This window comes from Ictalurus furcatus, chromosome 4 (assembly GCF_023375685.1).
Source record: "Ictalurus furcatus strain D&B chromosome 4, Billie_1.0, whole genome shotgun sequence".
NCBI classification, from domain to species: Eukaryota; Metazoa; Chordata; class Actinopteri; order Siluriformes; family Ictaluridae; genus Ictalurus; species Ictalurus furcatus.
The window spans coordinates 20,184,598-20,194,888 of NC_071258.1; positions in this window are offsets into that span (position 1 = coordinate 20,184,598).

Sequence of the window (10,291 nt, forward strand, 5' to 3'; positions counted from 1 at the left end):
TGTATTCCTTTTGCCAAGCCGGAATTTGAACCTCTTGAAAATTATTATGGGTTTGTCAAAGCAACAGTCCTACTGCCATGAAAACTGCTTCACCCCGTCCTTCCCTATAGGACTGATGGTAAGCTTATGTTTCCATTCTGTCGTACATGCGCCGAACAGCAGAATCAGACATACCCGTTTGGCCATACTGTTGAGGAAAGAGCGAGTTCAGGCTGTTGGGTCAGCATTGAGCTGTTGAAAGGTGTGGAAAAGGGTTATGTTGTAACGAAAATGGACGAGGTGTGGCATTTTCCACAACGGTCAGAAACTTTGTTTTGTGACTATGTTAAAACATTTTTACAATACAAACAAAAGGCCAACAGGTTCCCTGCACATGTTGTGACAGACGCAGACAAGGAATCCTACATCTCTGATTACTTTGAGAAAGAGGGGATTAAGATGGATGTTGATAAGGTAAGTCATAACCCAGCACGGTGTTCTATTAACAAACTTCTGCTGAACTCACTTTGGGGTCATTTCTCAATGCGTGAAAACTTGCCATGTACAGAACTAATTTCGGACCTGGAACAGTTTACGCAACATATGTTTGGCGACGGTTACGACGTTAAACACTTTTCCTTCGTGTCAGACAGCGTAGCGCTAATTCAGTGGTGTTATGCGGATGAGAAAGGGGGTCAGACTTGTGACATCAACATCTTTCTTGGGGCTTTTACAACAGCTCATGCACGTCTAGAGCTGTATGAGTTGATGAACAAATTGGGTGACAGGTTATTGTACAGTGATACAGATAGTGTGATCTTTAAATCTAGAGAGGGCGACTCGGAACCTCCGTTGGGACCCTATCTCGGCAATTTAACTGATGACGTTGGAGAAGGTGATCACATTATTGAATTTTGTTCAGGCGGGCCAAAAACATACGGTTACCGTACTGCGAAGGGCAAGGTTTGCATGAAAGCCAAAGGTATCACACTCAACGCTGTAAATTCAAAAACCATTAGATTAGACACACTGATTGGACTTGTTGACCACTACATCGTGGGGGCAGATAATAGTCATCATATACTGGCATACACAGACACCATTGTACGTAATAAAAAACATTTCACACTACACAATAGGTCAGTCGTTAAAAAATTTAAGATGTTCTACAACAAACGCGTGCCCCTTCCTTATTTTACAACGCTCCCATATGGCTTCTGACAATCTTTTTGGACATAGGAGTGTGCAAGACACAGATGGTTTTGATTTCGGATTACAACACCTGTTTTCATGTGTGATAAGCGGCCCTTCAAACTTGGGGAAGTCATATTTTGTAAAAATGTTGTTGCAAAATGCTGTACAGTTGATTTCTAAAAAAATTTAAAATATTGTGCATATTTATGATTGTTGGCAACCGTTTTATGATGAATTATGAAAATGTACAAAATAAAATTTGTTGAAGGATTACCACAGACTCTGAATGATGATGCTCTGTTTCTGGTCAACACAACTAATTTGTTGATCCTTGATGATCTGATGAAAGAGGCCAGCAGGAGCAACAAGGTGGCAAAAGTGTTCACCCAGTATGTACATCATAGAAATCTTAGCGCTATTTATATTGTGCAGAATTTATTTTCCAAGGGAAAGCCAGCAGGACCATCAGCTTAAACACAAATTATCTGATGTTGTTTAAAAACCCCCGGGATGCCAATCAGGTCAGTGTGCTAGGAAGACAAATGTATCCCGGCAACACAAATTTTTTTATGGAGCGTTATCAAGACGCAACCAGCAAAACTTTCGGGTATCTGCTGATTGATTATAAAACAAAAACACCTGAACACTATCGGCTCAGAACAGATTTACTTGCACAACACCCTGTGGTATATCTCCAGAAAAGAAGATAGCGAAATATCGGCCAGACTTTTGTTGTGGATAAAAATGACATGAAATAAACATGAGGGAGACTTAGTATGAGTAAAATGTAATTTTATTGGTAATTCACAGGACTGGTGGGTGCGTAGTCTGGAGGAGAGCGGGAGGGGGAAGAAAATGGGGTGCGTCCTGGGGACATGGGATAGTCAGCAAAGGTGAAATAAGGAGACCACTGAGAGTAGGGCGGACTGTCAGGTGAGAAGAGGGAAGAATGGTCAGATTCAAATCCAGCCCCTCCAGTAAAGGAGAGAAGGAAGGACTGACGATGGGCACCTAGACACACAGAAGCAGTTTTAGGTGGATATTGACAAACTGGATTTACACTTTAAACTTTAAGAGTACTACACTATGGTTTACTAGTCGAAGAGTCAAAAAGAAGTATAAGAGCTGAGGAGTACTGACACACACACACACACTCACATTCACTCTCGCACAGTCAAGGACGGGCATGTAGACATAAAGCACACACACATAAATAACTTTATAAGAATAATGAAAAGGAGTATTAAGATAGTACAAGACATTACAATATCTTATAATAATAGAAAAACTCTTTATAAAATACAGAATAGCAGGATATGCAGAACAGTAGAAGGGTAATATAATGATATTATGAAGTAGGAAATACAGTAAACCATTTTTCAAGCAGTATAACTATATATAAAATAGAGATATAGAGCAAATATGAAAATAAATTATAAACTAGAAATACAGGAAAATATAACTTACTCATAATTCAGATGGTGAAGATTCTTGTCTCGCAAGGAAGGCCTTAATTTTAAGAGAAAACCATGAGGAGCCATTTATAAGGGCAGCTGAGTCAAGCTGCCCCCCCATGAGATAATAATAAGACCAAGGTCACTCTAGATTGTTTTGTCTCTCCACTTTTGATTCTACGGGTAATTCAAATCCCTTGGTTTTGATTCTCTGGGTTATTCGAAATCCCTTGGTTTTGATTCTCTGGGTTATTCGAAATCCCTTGGTTTTGATTCTATGTGTAATTTGAAAACCCCTGGTTTTGATTCTATGTGTAATTTGAAAACCCCTGGTTTTGATTCTATGTGTAAGTGGAATAGCCCTTTTCTTGAACATAAGAGTAAGGTAGATGAGCTCTTTTTTAACCCTATTGGTAGTGATATCATAGTCTTCGTGAAACCTATGGGTTAGTTACTGTGTAAATACAGTATAAATACTGGAGCTTAAGCTCAGGGTATCAGATCACTTCTGAGAATTCTCATCGGTGTGGATCTCGTGTGGTGGAACGGAACCAATAAAGCTGGACCCTTGCTTCTTCTCACTCACGGCTAGTGTTTTTTTCTATCTCCAACTGGGCTCAGAGGTAGATGTGAGTATTGGCTTCTAAGTTGAATTTTAAGTGTTTTTGGGTAATAGGCTAAATTTGAGCCAACACTTTGTAGAAACCTGCCACTTTTAAAAATATAATTAAAAGAAACATCCAAACAAAGACGGATTATTTTACAAACTGCCACAGACGAACTCATTGCGACATTGTGTGAAGTAGCTCTTAATGTTCTCTATGGTAATATACCGCTCACATCACAACAATACCAGAAACTGAGAAAAAGGAAAAGCGTAATCAAATTTGTTGCGGATAAGATGGTTGGAGTTAAAAGAAAGAGACGTGTAATAAACCAACAGGGGGGCTTTCTTCTACCGCTCTTATGCGTGGCTATTCTTTTCATCTCCAGCCTGATTGCTTCTAGATAATAGGGAATGGAGTACGCAGAGAAAATGTTTTTAGTCCCGCAGCATCAGTTGGATAAACTAAAGACCGGAACAACGCGCGATTCTCTTCAGCAAATTGTGGAGAATGATTTGGACATAGTTATAAGAAATATTTTGCACCAATCTGACTTGGACAATTATGAAAAGGCGAAGCTGTACACAAGCGTTTTACAGCACTTTTTAACCATCGCTAGACAAGGGGACCATGAAAACAGCACATTAACATTAACACTTCCGCAGACTGATCGCACTGAAAAAGAAAAGCCGTCTGTGCCGCCCGGCATAGACCCACATGACGATTTAGATAACGTAGTGAACGATATTTTGAAGAATGTTCTGCAGAGGAGTGTAAAAAAACGCTCGCTACATTTTAGATAAAATGTGTAAAATGAAAGATGTCACATCTTGGGACGATTCGGGGGAGTTTGTATTTAAAGGTAGAACAATCCTTGGTTCACACACGCTTGATTTAGTTAAAAGCATCATGGCTCCGCAAAAGATTTCTGATGCCCAAAGACCTGTCGGCTGGCTTGAATTTCTGGAGGCTTTTGCTACTTTAAACATACCATACTCAACGGTGCCAACCCATTATGTCAGACACGCAATTAACTCTTTCAAAACCAAATCGACTTCACCTATAACCATCTCATCTAAGAAGCATAAAAAACAGAAAATACTGCCGAACACACCATCAGCACAAACAAATTATTCAGGTGGCCCAGTATTCAAATCAGCCACTCTTGACGTGAGACAGTGGCTAAGTTTTTAATCCACGAGTTTTCTAATGTTTATGATCTTGTTATTATCTGTATTGCTGGATGTGGCGTATGTATAATAATAATAATAATAATAATAATAATAATAATAAAGAGTCAAAAGAAGAAGAAATCTCTGAAATCTCTGAAGAAATCTCTAAATTTGAAAAATCTAGTATTAGACATAAACATTTCACCTGTCTGAACACAATGAATACATTTGAAAACATTTTCATTACAACGACCTTTTTTTAGTTTTAGTTTTTTCATAAATGCTGACACCATCTTGTCATTTTTAATAAAATTGCCGGTATACATCTTCAACACACGGTCATAATCATACACCTTTACCATGTGATAGAGAAAAAACACACAACGCTGCCCGCAGGTCTCTGCTAAAAAATCTTGGACTTGTTGAACCACTTGGACTTGCTGAATGCTGAACCACTCTAGAATTGCGGTTTAGAAAGTTTTTGATATTCTGCGGAAAACGATTGTCAACTGGTTTATTACTGGTTTATTACCAAAGCTGTCGAAAAAACAACCCACGCCGACCTTGTTTATGTAGATGGCTAGCCAGTGTTCACCCGGGAGTCCTGAAGGACTATCACCATTGATATCCGTTCACCAATTACCGTTGATTATCACCATTGACGGTAATTTTCTTAAGGGAGCTTTTGGTAGGTGGTCACACGGGAGTACGCCGAGAAAATGTGTATTACACGAGATATAGTTGTAAGCTGGATGGTGTCCATTTTGCCTATTAATAGTAATCAACCAGTATCTGTCTGTGATTTGACACTTGGATGATGCTGTCAAATATTGCATAAACAATTAAGTTGATCGTTAGGGGGAAAACGTGCTTCTAGTCTAATATTTCCAGACTTGATAAGCGATACATGTTGACTGCAGTCTTCGTCCGGCGTGAGATTAAACGCATAAAGGGTATAACCATGCAGAAAATCCTCCCTATCAATAGATAGATTTTTAAGAGACTTTCCAGAAGCCAGCGCTAACTGGTAACATTCACGCACTGCAGATCCACTTCCATATTCAGGCTGCAGAGGTTTAGCGGGGTGCTGCCGGCCGTCCAGATAAACTGCCAAAAATTCTCGGTTATAGTTTTTAAATGCCAACGGATTTTTATTATATGAGCCTGTAAACGCGTCATTATCAACCATAGCCAGAACCACAGATTTTGGGAGAGTTCCTAAGAACAAGTTTTCTTGATTACAAACACGTGAGCCTACAGGAATTGAGAAGTTTTTCACACATACTCTGTCGATGGGGTATTTGGCTGGCGTTGAAAGCAATGCTTGTGTGTGCCCCAATCTCACACCTGGTGATACAGACACTTTTTTCACAAACAGCGAAGCTGACACAATGTTTAGTTTATAGGCTACAGTGTCGCTCCGCATCAAACAGAATTCATCTTTTGCCAGCGTCATGCGAATTTTAATGTCCACACTGTTAAGCATTAGTTTTTCTTGAAAAAATATGTTGCTTTGAATGGGTGCCAGTAGTTCAACAACATTGCTGGCGTTGGTAAATGAAGCTCGTTTGGTCAAACCTCTATTACCACCAGCGGGGTCTGTCACGTCCATGTGCCCAGCCGTGTCTTTGTAAAAGAGCCCCGCTGAGAATAGCGTTTCAAGAGCGTCTTTACCATAATTGGTAAGACACTCGATTACGCATCGATAAGGATATGTGTTGGAGCTTTGTGATTTGAGATGCTCTCCAAACGACACGTCCACTTGTGAAAATATTGTAGATCCGGCATAGTTAATAAGTCACACGGGGGCTCCCTCTGCAATGTCTGTACCGTCTGTATTAGTGATTTTGAGACGTAAAAAAACAAGTGTGTTGTTTAGGTCCACATAATCCTCTCCAGTCCCAGCTATAAAAAACTCCAGAGGCGATGTTTCTGATATTGCTGACAACGGGGGTACTTCTATATATGTATTTTTTTCAATAACGGTTAGAGTCAACGGTACTGTGAATAGATCCAGTTCGGTTTTTAAGCATTCTTCTGACATGTTGTGTACTAAAGACACAAAATATTGTCTAAAATATTGTTTTAATGCAGGTCTTTGGTCTTTTTGCTGTAGAGCTGGTTGGTGTCTTCTTGTGTTTGCGTTTTACAGCTGACGAGTTCTTGGTGTTATGTTTTCTTTTCTTCATCATTTGGCCACTCCTCCGAACCCCTGGCGGTCTAGATGCTCTTCTGCGAGCCATCACCACAAGTCCGGACCCGTCTTGAGTGATTGTTGTTATTATTAAGCGTACGCAATAATGTATTGCTAACAACATCGCTTAGCATGTTTTTTGCTGATTTAAGATGCGGCTTGGCTATGCTAAAACCACGTTTCAGCAACGGAACGGCCATTCTAAAGAGACCTCTAAACATACCCCTAACCCGGATCCATACATAACACCGCCCCCTGCATAGCCAGGGAGGCCGTTCCCCACTTGATTCTGGTAATACGCGACATAACACAGAGGGTCTGTGTAGTGATTGTTGAAATATGACTTTTTTTTTTTTTAAAACAAATTGTTTCACAGGCCTAAAATGCAGCTTGGCACACACCTTCCCGTAACTGAAGCGCACGTCTTGATTTTGATCGTCTTTCACTTGAATAGTTATCTCACTGACGGACGATTTATTAACCAATACGTAGTGTGGGATGTCGTATCTAACACTAACAATCTTGTGATTCTCCCCCTCTATATGTACACATCTCAGCAGTGGTACATAGAAATCACCCACGGTCTGGTATTCTATGATATCACTATAAATATACATACAAATATACATAATGTAAAACACTGCATTAATGTCATTAATGTCTTCCTGATCAAAAAAACGACGTCGTCGTAATATCCAGTCTTTAACCTGGAAGATGCGTTTGATATATTGCCTTCAATATTATATTCGGTGACCCCGATTCGCAGTCTTCGTTATTTCACCATAGTTGAAAATGAACATAGCATCTTCCTCATTAAATGTATACCATGACAGCGGATATTCAAATTCGATTAACCAGACTTGCCATTCTCCTTTTAGATCGATAGTTTTCAATAATCGAGTTGTATAACACGGGATACGATTTTCCGGATAAACAGTCGTTGAGGCATTACAGGGAAGCGTTACATAAAATCCACCCTCAGTCATGGTTGGATTTTTACATGAATAACTCAGATGGTCTTAAATGTCATGGTATTTATTTAAGTAAAAGAACACAAACGTTATCATACATCACTGAGGGAGTGTAGAAATTTTATACACATCACAGTGTTTTTCTCAACCATATATGCGATAAATGTGTCGATTATTTCACAGACAACAGTCTGCTCATTTCTCGACAGAAGGATTACATACAAATCATGCACATATGTACACATACATAAAATGTCTACAATTCTAACACGTCTGCCACATTCAGTCACAAGATCTAGTATTTTTGTGATAGAAGCCCAAATCGGATCGCGTGCATTAATACACATATGTAACAAAGCAGTCCAATCGCACACCGTACCTCACACAAGACACATTTGATTCACGAGATTTGTTAAACGTCTCGGGTCAACATCGCATCCGTTTACAGCACAGTCCGTAAGGCATTTGTACAATAGACTGGACATCTCGCACCTCATACAGCGCTTAAGCAGACTCTTTGCTAAACCTGTAGCACTACACGCATTTCCCATCTCAAATGACTGGTGCGACCCCCTTCCAGCTGTCCACGGCATCGTAGACGTTCTGCTCTCTGCTGACATCCACAAGTTTCTCTCTGACCTCGTGAAGCCTTTACATGATGTACACTTTGTCCCGCAACTCGTGCAGAACGGCATCCACCGATCCTTGAATTCTCTGGGGGTTAACCCTCAAACCACACCGACTCAGTGCTTGAGCGATGAAATGTTTAAGTCCGGGTTTGACCAGATCACGCGATAGTTTCTCAAAGTATTTGTCAAAGAAATACGCATCAGGTTCGAACAGACACGAGTGTCTAATCTGACTCGGGTGATCCACTTCGCACCCCAAACAGAGTTCTTTCAGCTTTTTGTTGATAAGATGTTCTAGAAGGACCACGACTGTCGCCTTTATAATCTTGAATGCGTCAGATCGAATACAGCTGTCTGTGTCATCAATACAGACGTAGGCAGAGGTGCCAGTTAAAGAGCCGCTGATTCCGTATGGAGTTGTGAGGAAACTTAGGTTGTGATATCCTAATTCCTTGCAGAAATTATCTAGCTACCTGTTGTCGCATGTTTGTGGGAGGGATTCTAGCATTGTCGCGTTGTCGTCAGGCAAAGCCGGCGCTGTCTCCGGGTTGTTGCTGTAGCAGGCATATGCAGAATCTTGAGACATATTTGTAATACATGTTCACTGTAACACAGGCCACCCCGTTTTAATCATTGCTGCATGAGGGCGGTCTTAAGAGGTTCTCCGGAGTTGCTAACGCCCTGCTCAGGGTTAAAAATCAGCTTCTTTACAATGTCATTCTCACGAAGAATTTTTGACAAACTAACACATTGTTGTTTTTTTCTTGGAGAAAAAGTTAACTCCTCACGCTTTTCATCAGAGTCTCTTATAGGTGTGATGCAGGACAGTCTTCTAGGGATATTAGGAGTTCTCGGAGTAGCCATTGTATCAGATAGTTGCAGTTTGACAGAAAGCGCTGTCTAACGGTGAAACACGTGTATGGTGTGAGTGAGTGAGTGAGAGAGAGAGAGAGAGAGAGAGAGGTGTCTGAAACACGTATGTATGGGCGGGGTTTAGAGAGAGATAGAGGTGATTCGGTTTAACGTCATTACTGCTTTAACCCAGCGAATGGAAGACATCTCGGGAAAACTTATCTTCTAGCTAAACAATACGGCGATTCTTTTAGCCAACACTTTAACATTTTTAACTCATAAGGATCTTTGTTTAGAAGTCATGAAATACGCGCGATTCTTTTTAAACAGCTCTTTTAACCATTTTTGCATCCTAAAGGTTTATGTGTTTTTTGGAAGACAAGTAATACGGATTCTTTTTAAACAGCTCTTTTAATCATTTTTTTTCCTCCTATGTTTAGAAGGAATGTAATATGCGCAGTTCTTTTAAACAGATTCTTTTTTTAAAAAACGCTTTACCTCCTAAACTTTTTATTCAAAGGCAAACCGGGCTCCCTAAAAACGTAATCAACATTTTTTTTCGTTTATTTCACAAAACAAATATTCTACTCATATATGTACACATTTAAACATCATGCTTTTTCTAACAATGTGGTTACACAAACTAAATAACCCCACAAATGCATACCCAATATTAATCATTTATACACGTTTTCAGACGTATTTCACCTCCCCAAAACCAGACTCATTAACATAATCACTTTTGTTGGGAGGGGGGCTAGTCCCCCACACACCCCTCTCCACCACTGCCCAGACACACAGGAGCCTGATTGACCCACTGATACAGACGATAGGGCTACGCCCACCCTTGGCCATAAATTAACTTACCTGCAGAAACGTCGGCCTGAGAAGCACAAAGGGCCATAAATCAGCACACACTACTTTAATTGACAGTTTGACAGAAAGTGTATGATATAACTACTACTGTTTGTTCTTTGCCAAGATTTTTGTGGTGAAGATCTATTCCATAGTTATTGTTAATTACTGTATTGACAATTGTTATCCTGCTTGAAACTATTCTGCAATAAATCAAATCCACTTAGGTTCAGATTTGTAAACTTTAGAAGTGACTGGTGAGTCCTCTTTTTCTATGATAGACTAAGACTAGAGTTTATTATTTTCTTCATCAATTTGGACCGAAGAGTAAGCCTGAGGCGTAAGGCCGCTTCTTCCCCGGAGGCTCAGACCTCAACCTGTGTAAG